The following is an 11,863-nucleotide window of genomic DNA, read 5'->3' on the forward strand; positions in this document are numbered from 1 at the left end:
GGCACCCTAGGTGTACCAGTTGAACCATAGTGCACCGTAAAGCCGTAGCTCCCACTGCTTTGATACATCGTACAAAAGACACTGTTCGCTGCAGCCATGATGAAAAGAATCATGTGCGGACACGGCCTGGAGCATGCTCGAAGCATCTTCATGTATGCTTCCAGCATGTCTGTAGACGTCTCGTTACTTTTGTCTCGTCCTTTATGTTTTTCTGTTTTTTTGTGTGTTTTTTTCCGAAGATGTCGGTTTTTATTTGCGAGTCTCACGAAATGCGGTCGAGTGGGTCTGGTTGGTCGCCTTTTGTTCCCGCTTCCAAGGCAATCTTCCGTGACCGGCGGCGCGCGGAGATTCTGACGTGCGGCGGCACAATCTCCCGAGCTTCTCGAAGCTCGCGACCTCGATGTTTCATCGGCGCCATGCGTCTGGCCGCCGTCGGGAACCGCATCTGAGGTCGACCTTGGTTCGGGCCTTGGCAATTTCATCCAGCGTGACGGATCACCCGCCGGGACTTCGCGATGCTGTTCTCTGCACTTGGACTTTCCGTCTGACAGCCACTCCGGAGACACGGCGATTGGGCATGCCGGTGATGAGTTTAGTTCCCGGCACACAGGGCGAAAGTTCCCCCGCTTCTTTGATCGGAATCGCACCGCGCCTCTGAGCGTGGCGTCGGGACGTAGTGGAAGCTCAAAGGAAAGGCGGACACGCTATGGTTCAATGCAAAGAAAACGCCATGGCTTACGTTGAAGTCACATCGGCGGCCATTGTGGCGGCCTTGCTGCTGTGCTAGTACTACCCAAAAGACAAGGCCTACAGCATTAAGTTCGCACGGCCGAGTTTGTTTTCCTCGGCAAGAACGAAAAGGGATGACCACCAGCTTAATGCGATGGAACATTCGTTCTGATGGACGGGAGTAAAGGTGATTGTCTGCATAGTGTAGCATGGTACGTTTAAGCGGTGTGCCTTTGGGGGATGGCCATCAGCTAAGATGCCATGCTGAAAATTTTGTGCTGCTAGTGTGGTGTTCACCATCCGCCATAACTGTGCGAGTTGATGTTGGGGGCATGCTCAGAGCGAATTTTTACCAGGTTCCTTTTTGTGCCGTCAAAGCCATCGTTCTTGACAGACGATATGGGGTTCTCTATCCACAGCTGATTGCGACGACCAGGCATGAGTACCTCTTACGTTCAATTATTAGTGTACCTTCTCGTGTAGCGCATTTGGGTTGATGACAAAAATGTTCTAATCATGGCCCTCATAACACACCGACGTCAGTCGTCAAATGCGTTGGTTCGTCTTGAAGGCCATGAAGAACTGGGCTTCGCTGCTCCAAAGATAAGCGGCCAGCGCCATTTATAGTCAAGTGTTCTACGGGTCATTCCTACACTCTGAGAAGACTCTGAGTTCACTTTCCAACACGGGGACAGCCAATTCCGGCGAACAACAGAAAGATAATGAACAAGTGAAACCTGCTCTATGTGCGGTGAAAGATGAAAGTGTTCGTCCATCATCTACGGACGCTGCCTGCTAGAGTTGCACAAGAGACGCTGAAGATGGGAACCGGAATGGCGTGGTTCGCAACTCCACAAGCAACGATAGCGCAGGTTTGGATTCCCGGACCAAGTGTGTCTCCGTAGTTTCGTACACTGACAAGGACGTATTTGACCTCCATCGCAACGTGACGCTCAAACACGTTTGTACGCTTCGAACAAAAACAAGAGAAAACAGGCTTCCTAGTCTTCACGAATTACGAGAATAATGAGAAAACGCACGGCACTAAAACGTAGCCAAGACAGCGTCACTTCCTGATATCTGGAAAGCCTCGATACGAAAGGAAGCACAGAGTTCGTTCTCCGGGTAATTCTTGGAACCAACCAAGCGATCAATCAGCGCCCGGGAAATCGATCTCCCGCTGAAATGGGCAGCGTTGTTTCTTTCGGTTTTCTTGAGGACGTCGTTTGTGTTTTACGTCTGATGCGGGAATAACGACTTACAAGGCATCGCACGAAGAGACGCTTATCGGCTCCAAGGGGTTAAGAAAAGAAAGGAGTGCAAAACGTAAGTCGAAGCTTGCCATTGAACACAGGTGTGCTTATATATATATTTTTTTTTTCGCTCGCGAAAATGTGTTTCTTCCTTGAGGTGCCGGCAGAAAGGCACGTCTTCCGAAGTAGGCCAGCCAGCTAGCCGGACCGGGTGCTGCGTTGCGCGAGACATTGGCAGGTCACCGGCTAGCTAAGGCAAGGAGGCGGCTAGCTGGGCAGGTTGCAGTAGGCAAAGCGGAATTCTGCTACCGCCGTAGGAATAAGAAGAAAAAAAAGCGGAAAAGTACGACAGGAAGAAAGTGGCCCGGGAGAGGAAACAAGGCACAAAAGAAAAACAAGAATACAAAAATACGTGTCCATTTGCTCCCGAGGGCTGCCGCGGCGCGTGCGTCGAGCCGCACGAACCACTCTTGCTTTTGGCGGTATTCACCCGCCCTGTTGTCTTTTTAATATTTTTTTTTTCTCTCGGTTCTGGAATTCGAAGCAGCGGCGGCGGTAACATTAACAAAGAGCAACAGCAAGAACAGCCAGCGAAACGACAGCAACAACAAACAAAGCGGGAGTAGCCTAAAAGGGAAGTGTCCGTTTGTTTGTTCGTTCGTGTGTTTGTTCGTTTGTTTGTTTTTGAGGCGGCACGACGGTTAAAGTTGGCCTACCAGGAGCGGGGAACTCCTCGGCGGCGTAGAAGGAGCCGCCGAGATAATCCGTTATTCATTTTTCTTCCTGACATACCGACTGTCACCGGTTTTGGCAGACGGTACAACGTCGACGACGGACGTCTTCAACGGAAAGACAGCGATCCTCGGCGAAGACCGAAGACGAGCACAGGTGTCTTATTAGGAAGCGAGTCGTGCGGTGGAAGGACTCTCTGTTATCTGGGCCGACAGTCTTGAGGGGATGCTATTTCGAGATGCCTCTTTCTTCTGCCGGTTGTCCACGTCCGTGCGTGCGTGTGCGCGCGTCCTTCGCGTTAACGTGCTTTTTTTTTTCTTTTTTTTTGCGGCGTCTGCAAAACGAAAGCAGACGACAGCGGGAAATGGTCAGCGAGGAAGTGGAAGAGGAGAGGCGCGCGTCGGAATGACCGACCATAGCATTAAAGACGTGCCCCACGGGCATTTCTGGTTCACCGTCTCGAGAACGTCGTGCGGGAACAACGGTCTTTCGACACTGCATGCTTAATTATACCGTTTCTTTCGCGGCGTCTGGGAGTCATTTTCGGCTATCTTTCACTGACCGTACTTGACCGGCTTGACCCTTGATCATTGTGGTGTAGGTTCATGGTCCGAGGCGAACCTTCTGCGTGGTAATTGTTTTACTGGGCACTTTCTTGTGTGCGACCATTGTCTTTCTAAGCGACAGCTGACAGGGAGTATAATGAAACCCGTCACTGAAGCTAAAAAAAAGGGAGGAAGGAATGCGGATGTCATCGTGTGAAGTGCAGAAGTGGCTCCACTTCACACGATGCTCCGTTCTTGCGAAATGGGGCCAGTCGTTAGAAATGTCAAGGATGTTCAAGTATTTTCACAGGAACGGGTGCACACCTTGAAATGTTACGAAGTAAAATCCACCACTAAAATACACCTTGGACAAAATGTTGGATGCGTTACGTGCAAGCGGTCATTTTTCCAGCTGATTTCACGGCGAGCCTCCTAATTCATAAAACCCTATACTTGCAGAGGCAATCTACAGGCTGTAACAATGTTCAACTTTCCCTCTTGCCGTCATCTCGCTGTGAGCATGTAACATTTGTTCCGACATTCCCTCGAACATTATCACAAAGGTGCGTAGCTGTTATTGTTAATCGCAACTGTATATGGTTTGTGGTGGGTTGTGTTCGCGTGAAGCTATCCTGCCATTGGATGACCTTAAGACGTGCCTATGAGTGCGCTTAACCGCAGGGCACTTGTATAGCCAATCACCGCGATCTACAGAAGGAGTTGGGGGAATCATTAGACAGAAAATGTGTGTGAACCTAAACATAAAGTCCCCAAAGTCACGATGTTTCACGTGCTCGTGCTCAGTGCCACACCCAAGAGTTAATTTTTAATCCTAGACCGATTTTCTGCCTTATCATTCGCCAAGTCTCCTCTGTGGATTGCAATAATTATGATCCAAGTGCTTTACGGGAAAGTAAACATTTGTTTGTGTGATTGTGTGGATGGGATGCAAGGGCATGGATGACCAGGGGTATGGCTGAACCCTTTGAATCAGCTTACCACTACCATCTGTCATTATCCATTCAATAGCCAATGGCTAGCAATGGTGAACTGCCATTGGTGGTGGGAGAGTCGACAACTCTTATCACCCAGGCGAAAAAATGCATAGCCACTCAAAAATCAATATCCACTCAAAAATCAATCTGTCCTTATCGTTCGGTAATTATGCGATTCGTAAAAATTGCACGAGCAGGTTTTTTTCTTAAGGTTGCCTTAAACCTATTGGAATCTGACTCTTACGTTTCAAGAGTTACGAGAGTGAACTGCTGAAAATCAATTTTTTTTCAAACATTTTTTTTTTCTATGTGTGTCAATTAGGAACGTCAAAATGACAATTAACATATCAAATGGTTCCCGATTTGCCGCGGTATGAAGAAACGTCTAGACTAGGGGGCAAGTTACATAAAGGGCCACGGGACAAGGTTTTGTGTGTCGTTGGACGGTCCAAACTGCCTCTTGCGACAGCCCAGAAACCATAGCGCACCTCTTCACTGTATGTGAAATTTCAGCCGCAGACACTTCAAAGGACAGTATATCAAACGTGGATTTACTGTCCAGAAAGTACTTTGCGGACGGGGCTTGGTCCAATGCCCAATCGTGCAGAAAAAAGGAAAAAAAAAAAAGTATTTCGCTTTTAAGGTACCTCGTCATTGAGACGTCTTTCCTCGTCGTATTTCAGATGCATTCATCTATTAATTTATCCTTTAATCGCATTCATCCAGCCATCCAGCGCCGATAACGAAAACACTCGCACGCACTGGCTTTCATAACCATCACTCAGGAATAGACCAACCCAACTCACTTGACGGCACGCCACTACGGTGGCGCTGCTGTCGGTACTGCGCATGCGCGGACGGTACTTCCGAGTTTGGTTTCTGCGCACGTGCAGTGCCCATACCTGGTGTGGGCAAAGCGGGCTTGTTTGTAAACACTGTGTTGGTGTATACAGCGTGTAGGTCAGCCATTCAGGAGAGATGTTACGCGTCGAAAGAGTTCAAACCGCGGTCTGCATCCATTGTGACGCGGTCTCACTGCTAATACATGGCACAGAAGACGGTCTGAAAACACTGTCTGGGTGGGCTTCTTCCCTTGTATGAAGGTCATATCAGTCCTACAAAAACCGTCTGCAGGCGTTATGTATGAAACAGACATGCTTCGAAGATGACCGATGCTCGTCCGCGGACAATTTTGTCGTCATGTCTGCAGCAACATGTCTGCCGACTGCGGCTTGAGGAAGTCGCAGGTATCTTGATGATTCGGATCGCGAGAAAAGTCTACCAAAAGCCGCGAAATTCCGATTGGTTGATATTGAAAACACTCCCTAGGTGGCGCAAACCGCCTCCCTGTGTAAAGGGATGCTGAAACACTCCTTTAATAAAATTAGAGTTTTATTCTAGCACGACATGGTGCCGCAATGGCACCATGCCGTGACGTCTTTTCTGTCCTTTTCTTTAAAAAAAAAAGATAAATAAATAAAAAAATAGCAGGAGTGCACGTGCATAGTTTTGATAGACGCTGAAATGTGCGAGAGCCTAGATTCCCAAAACTCGTTGTGTGACGTCATGCTCTGCGAAGGAGTGCCTTCAGCGATACTTTATAAAGTAATTTACTGCAACTTCCTGCACCAAAAAAAAAAAAAAAATTGGATATTTGAGATTTTGGATGCCAAATGAAGACGACTTGAGTGTGTTTCCTCAAATACAAAACTGCTCGAGCTTCCCTCTATGCGTTCATCCATTCATCCAGCCACATGGCACCGATATCGAAAGTTGGCTTTCATAACCATCAGATACAGTTGAGCCGTTCAGAAGAGAGCCCATCAAAAGAGTCGAGAACGTGGTTTTGTAATCGTTAAGCGTTTGCGTAAAACCGACGCACAATGGCTGCATTCTCGACGCCGAAAGACCTCGCGGCTGTGCGCGGGCGACCCTCCGGGGTTAGTCCGATGTTTGTCGGCCGTGAGACGCCCTGGGTGTAAAAGATCGAATCGTACGGAAGCGGAGGCTGCTCGGAGGCACCCCCTCCCTCGCCGATTGGGTGCAGATCGCCGATAGCGCCCGCCGTGTTCTCTCGCAAGGTATGTTACCACAGTGAACCGGCGCCGTCTGGAAAACTCGATGGGCCGTTGTTGGCCACCGAGTGGGGGATTCGCTCAACTGGAGTAGGCCGGGAGGGACTCTGTCGACCGCGTGCTAGCCGCTAAGCCTGACAAGGAATCTACGCCGACATCGTAATGGTTGGAGATGCTACGATAGTAAGCGATAATATGTTTAGAGAGGAGACGTGCAATGGTTTGAATGAGGGCGCGTGTTGCCGCGTAGTTTGAGTCTGTTCATTGTGACGGAGATTATGCACTCGCGGAGAACTTCTGGCATTTAAGAAGTAGAGAGTTCACGTGCTTATCTCGATGGGGGTTCCAGATGCGCAAGCGCATCCATAGCCCCATAACAACATAAAATTACGATAAGCATTGACAAGGGACACCGACAAACCGCGAAGTCTCAAGCACGTGCAGCACGCACTTGAAAGCAAAGTGCCCACTTTTCAACAAAAGATTGCAAGCCTGTCAAATGTACCTTCGCGTGCATGGTGCACGTATTCGGGGTTTGTTGCTGTCGGCTGCTCTTGTTTGCCTCTCTAGTGGAACATAAAGTCGCTGGATCCTTAAAAGGTATAGCGCCATTGCCCTCCCTGCTTGCTAGCGGAACTCAAGCGGATATAAAGATGCAGACGACCAAAACCTCGCAAGGCGATTGGCTGATCGGTCTCAGTTGCCATGGCAATCGGAATTTCGGTCCTTTCGAAGCTTCCAAAGGGTCAATCGAAACCAGTCGTGCAAGATCGCTCTGGAGCTTCATCGTACCGAAAGCGTCCCTCTATGATGGACGCGTCTTTGGCAATCTGTGTGCAATCAACTTATCAATCCTGATTATCTGCCTAGATCTCTTACAATGGTATCGCTCTTCTCACGTATTTCAACCCAGGAAGATTATTTCTTAACGCCTCTAAGTACCGACACCGCATGGGACGTCGCTACGAAGATGTATGCCCTCGTTCCGCCGGTGTGTGGCTAGCCAAACCTCACGGTATTCAAGAAACGTCTCCGTAGAGCTACTCGTCACCAGCGAATTTCAATCGGCTCATCGAGAATGGAGAGGTGAAGGAGAAACCGCTCATTTCATTAACCAAAATGGCGACCGGCTTGTCAGTACTTTCTCGGGGTCCAGTGATTCTAGTGGAACCACACTAAATATATATATACATCTGACGTCATTCGCGGCCATGCCAGAATTTTATGCGCCGCGAGAGTTCGGTTCGCCGTGTTTGTTTCACAACGCAGAAGTTGTGGTTGGAAGAATCTAGTACGTCGAAATAACAGTCAGCACACAGCAATGGCGACCCTCGCAAGCTATCTGTTAGAGAAACTTGCTCTTTGCTGAAGTGTGAGGGTTCGCATCTTGTACAGCCATTGACGACTCGTAGGGTGTGGCCAAGCGTCTTTTCATCTCGGCCAATCAGAATGCTGCGTTGAGCAAATATGAACGCCAGAGGACGAGTTATCCGGTAAAACTTTGGAGTTGTGGCTAACTGTTGGAAGTAGTCATGAAAGCAAACTTGCGCTCTATTGCCACCAGTTGGCCCCGATGTCAAGGATAATCTGACTGCCAAAATTACGATTTTTTTAGTCGTGTTTTAAACAACGAAAATTACTGCCTTAAAAAAAAGGGGGGGGGAAAAATGTGTCCGGTGTCTCCGTTACAGATAGGCAGTGATTGCATTCCGACTTCTTAGTTCCTAAGGGTCCTCCACGTATATTACACCGTGAAGATTGCAATTGGGACCATTCGAGGGGGAAACGTCTTCACGAGGGATTCATGGTTGAAGTCACGCAGCCTCTCTCGGAGACAAACGCGGGAGGTCATTCCTTATTTGTGGACGAAATCTGGAGCTTGTTCATTAGTCAGTCCAATCCTAGGGGATGGTATACACTGGGAAGCGGATTTTATTATTTAAGTAAGCGAAACTTGTTTCGGCGTTTTGTACGCCCATCAGGCCATACGAAGCGATATGGAGCGCGGCCGGGTAGTCGCCCGTTAAACTTCATTGCGTGTGATGTAACAACTCCAAGTCTCGTTTTATGGTCGGGCTGATGGTATCGCACACGCTGCCGCTTCGCGAAGCCGAGCGTGGTTTTGAAACCGATTCGGGGATAAGAGAAGTGGGCCTTGATGGCCGCTCGAGTTATTCATCCTGGACGTTGATGTCCTTTTGATGAGGCTGCCGGCAGAGCTAGAACTTCCGGTGCGTAGCGGGATCTTTGTTATCCCCATGATGATCCCACCAGATTCTACTTCAGGAGGGCGGAAATTGTTTGGGCGCTTTTCACAAAGCAATCTGCGGTCGTCGCCCCCTCCCCCCCCCCCCTCCCCAAAAAAAAAAAAAAAATATAACAAAAAAAAAAAAAAAAAAAAAACGAACGAGGATTAAAGTTATTAAAGGATTTCTCTAATATTGAAGCGGACGAATTACTGGTTACATGCGAACCCTCGAAATACAATATAAAAAAAATTATCTCCAAGTTTTGATCAATCAGTCAATGTTGTTTAACACGGATATCTACCTAATCAATCGCGTAGTGTTTGTCATGTCTTTGCAGAAGGTTCAGGAAAGCCTACCCTAAGGAATCGTGGGAAAGATAAAAAAAAAAAGGGGGGGGGGGGGGGGGGGGAGCGGGGTTATGACCGTTCTATACTTCTCGAGAGTGCACGCTTACCTTGGATTTAGTTCCAACGGCGCACACGCGACATCATTAACGAAGGCTTCGACTCGAAGCCTACATATGTTATATTCACTCCGAGTAAGATTGTCCGAATGAAACAGTTAAGCAAGTTGAGAAAACATGTCGCTGTCACGTCTCCAAAATAAATACCTCCCCCCCTTTTTCTCTTAGAAACAAACATAACAAAATTTAAAACAAGCAAGGCTAGCATCTTTAGTTGTTGGTAACGATATGGGCAATGGATAAGGATTCGCTGGACATTGTGTGAATAATTCTTTGCGATCTCTTCTTTGGCTGGTGGAAATATCAACAAACACTGGAAAACTTCACGACTTAGCTCCAAAATCACATATCACGAAGACGTATGCCATGTGTTGTATACGACCCAGAGAAACTGACGTTGCTCAGAGTGCTGGATATCGAAGTGTCCGTGCTTTCAAATAAAACAGCCCCCGTTCAGGCGACTGATGGCAACGGAGACAGATGTATAGCAAACAGCTGATCATTTTTGTAGTGTCCGGTGGGCTAACTTCACGTTGCTATAACTTGAAGAATAAGATTATAATTATAAGTGCCGAATAAATTAAATACTCTGCTTTGAGTGCTCAGGATGAGTCTGTCGGGTCACCGTATAGCTTTTTGTTGATGATAGTATGATCTGAGACGAATAAGGCGTGCAAATTAGTGTAAAAGCCACAACCAAGGACGGTGTGAGAGGATTTAACTCGAACTCCACCTGAATCGTCACCTTACTTATTTGTAGCGAGTCCCATCAAATAAAAAAAAAAAAAAACGCTTCAGGGACTTGCGTGTAGTCACCGGCTCTGCAGATGCACAGCTGTCAAGGATATGGCACCGGACAACAGAAAAAAAAAAAAAAGCCTCATCCTCCGTTGGTTCCAGAAGGACACAAGCACCCCTATCCGAAGAGGACCTCAAGGACACTGGGGTCGCGGTACCTACCGTCAGGTCCTGACCGGGGAAGATGACTCTCAAGATGAGCGGGCGACGGGGGAGCGGGCAGTCCTCGGGGATGGCACGCGACCAACAGCAGGAGACACAGCACAGCGGAGGAGGGTCCCCAGAAGAAGCAAAACCACACACACGGAGGGAGAAAGGAGTGAAGCAGACGGCGTACAAGAGGCGAGAAGACTATCCGCGCAAAGTAGACCTGTCCCTTATATACCTCCTCCTTCGCCGGCGCTGCCCTAGTTTCGCCCTTTCCAGGCAGCAGGAGAGCGTGGCGGCCTGCGCGCTGGGAAGGGGGTCCTCTTACTTTCGACGGCGTGCAGACGGCTTGCTGTGCGCGGCTTGGCTGTCCCACATCTTCCCAGAGCTTGCCTTAGGACCGCCGCCCTTCCGGAGCGTCTTTACGCATTTCAGGACTGATCCGGGGACGTCTGCCGCGGGTCTTGAGGTCGTCAGCTGCCTCTCGCCAGGACGGCACTCTGGGCTGGGCTAGGGCTTTTTCGAGGCTCATGCGCGTTGGGGATTCCTAGGCTGTGCACCCTTTCGTTGTTTAGAAATAAGCACGTCTTCAAAAAGGTGAAGCGCCTACTCATACTCCGTTCCTCCCGCTGCGAGCATTCCAGGGGGCTATGCAAGACGGCGGGGCGAAAAGACTGGGACATCGCAGCAGGCGGCGATCTTCCCCTCGTCCCGCCTCGCCCCGCCGTCTTGCATCGCGGCCCTGGCCCCCCCCCCCCCCCCCCCCCCCCCCCCTGCATACCACACATGGAGGGACGTCCTCGGATCTTGAGGTCGCCCTGTGGTCGCCTTTCGCCAGGACGGCTTTCTGGGCTGGTTTAGGGCCTTTTTCTTAGGCGCTTGCATGCTCGGGAACGTTTTGGCTGTGCAGCTTTTTCATGTTTAGAAACAAGCGCGTTTTCCAAAGAGTGAAGGGCCAGCGCATGTTCAGTGGCGTTGTCAACATTCCAGGACGCGTTCAGGGACGTCTTCCACGAGTCTTGAGGTCGCTGTCTGGTTGCCTCTTGCCAGAATGGCTTTCTCAGCTTGTCTGAGGTTCATGCACGCTGGTTTCTTCTAAGCTATACACCGGGTCGTTGTGTAGAAACGCGCGCTTTCGGAAGAGTGAATCGCCTTGCACATGCCCCGTTCGGCTGCCAGCGTGACGCTCAAGAAAAGAGTTCATGCAGCGTCGCTTTTCTGGTAGTCTGTTGCTTCATGTGAAGCTTCCGCCGCCCCTGGTCCTTGAGTGAATTAACGAGAATGAACCCTGTTATGAGAACAGTGTCCCGAGGCGTAGCACCTCCGAGGCATTGTCCCGTTTAAATACTTTCAGAGCTGTTATTGTGGCCACCGGTCCAGCATCCTGGCCATGTTCCAGGCCTCCAGTGACCTCACTGCCGGGGAATGTACTAATCCCGCAAGCTCCAGTGGCTAGTTAGCTTTGGGGCGTACTGTATTTTATGTTTGACTCCATAGCATGCTTGGTAAGAAATATCTGGGGCAGTTCATGGCCCGTATTGTGAGAGTGTCCGCATTATCGGAACCAGCTCCTGTCGTTTCGTATGGCGCCAAGTGCTGTGCCGGTGTGCCTCGTTTCTCCGTAGCCAGGTGTCTCCACAAGAGTAACGCGTTTGACATAACAAACTTGGGTGTGCCGCATACATGTTCACAATGCTGGAACATGCTGCGCGGGACGTCGCTTTTCTGGAGACGCACAATCAGTGACGGCTGTATATTCCGAGCTGACTACAATGGACGGGTTGTATTGTGAGCATTTTGTATTAGAAGGGACTCGATGCCCCAGAACGTCCGTTTGGCGCGCCAGCTTGGCTGCATTCGTTTGGTGTGAAGCACTT

At 49.5% G+C, this 11,863-nt stretch overlaps 1 protein-coding gene across 1 annotated transcript in view; it reads right to left on the reverse strand.

Moving 5' to 3' along the window:
* The window catches only part of LOC8034411 (probable serine/threonine-protein kinase fhkB), a 24,312-nt gene extending 14,122 nt beyond the window's left edge, over nucleotides 1-10,190 (reverse strand). The window contains exon 1 of the mRNA XM_029974867.3: nucleotides 10,002-10,190. The gene's annotated coding sequence lies outside the window, so the exon portion shown is untranslated. The remainder of the gene's footprint in view (nucleotides 1-10,001) is intronic.
* Between the last annotated feature and the right edge of the window lie 1,673 nt (nucleotides 10,191-11,863).

Source organism: Ixodes scapularis, unplaced genomic scaffold (genome assembly GCF_016920785.2).
Source record: "Ixodes scapularis isolate PalLabHiFi unplaced genomic scaffold, ASM1692078v2 PGA_scaffold12__126_contigs__length_90152505, whole genome shotgun sequence".
NCBI classification, from domain to species: Eukaryota; Metazoa; Arthropoda; class Arachnida; order Ixodida; family Ixodidae; genus Ixodes; species Ixodes scapularis.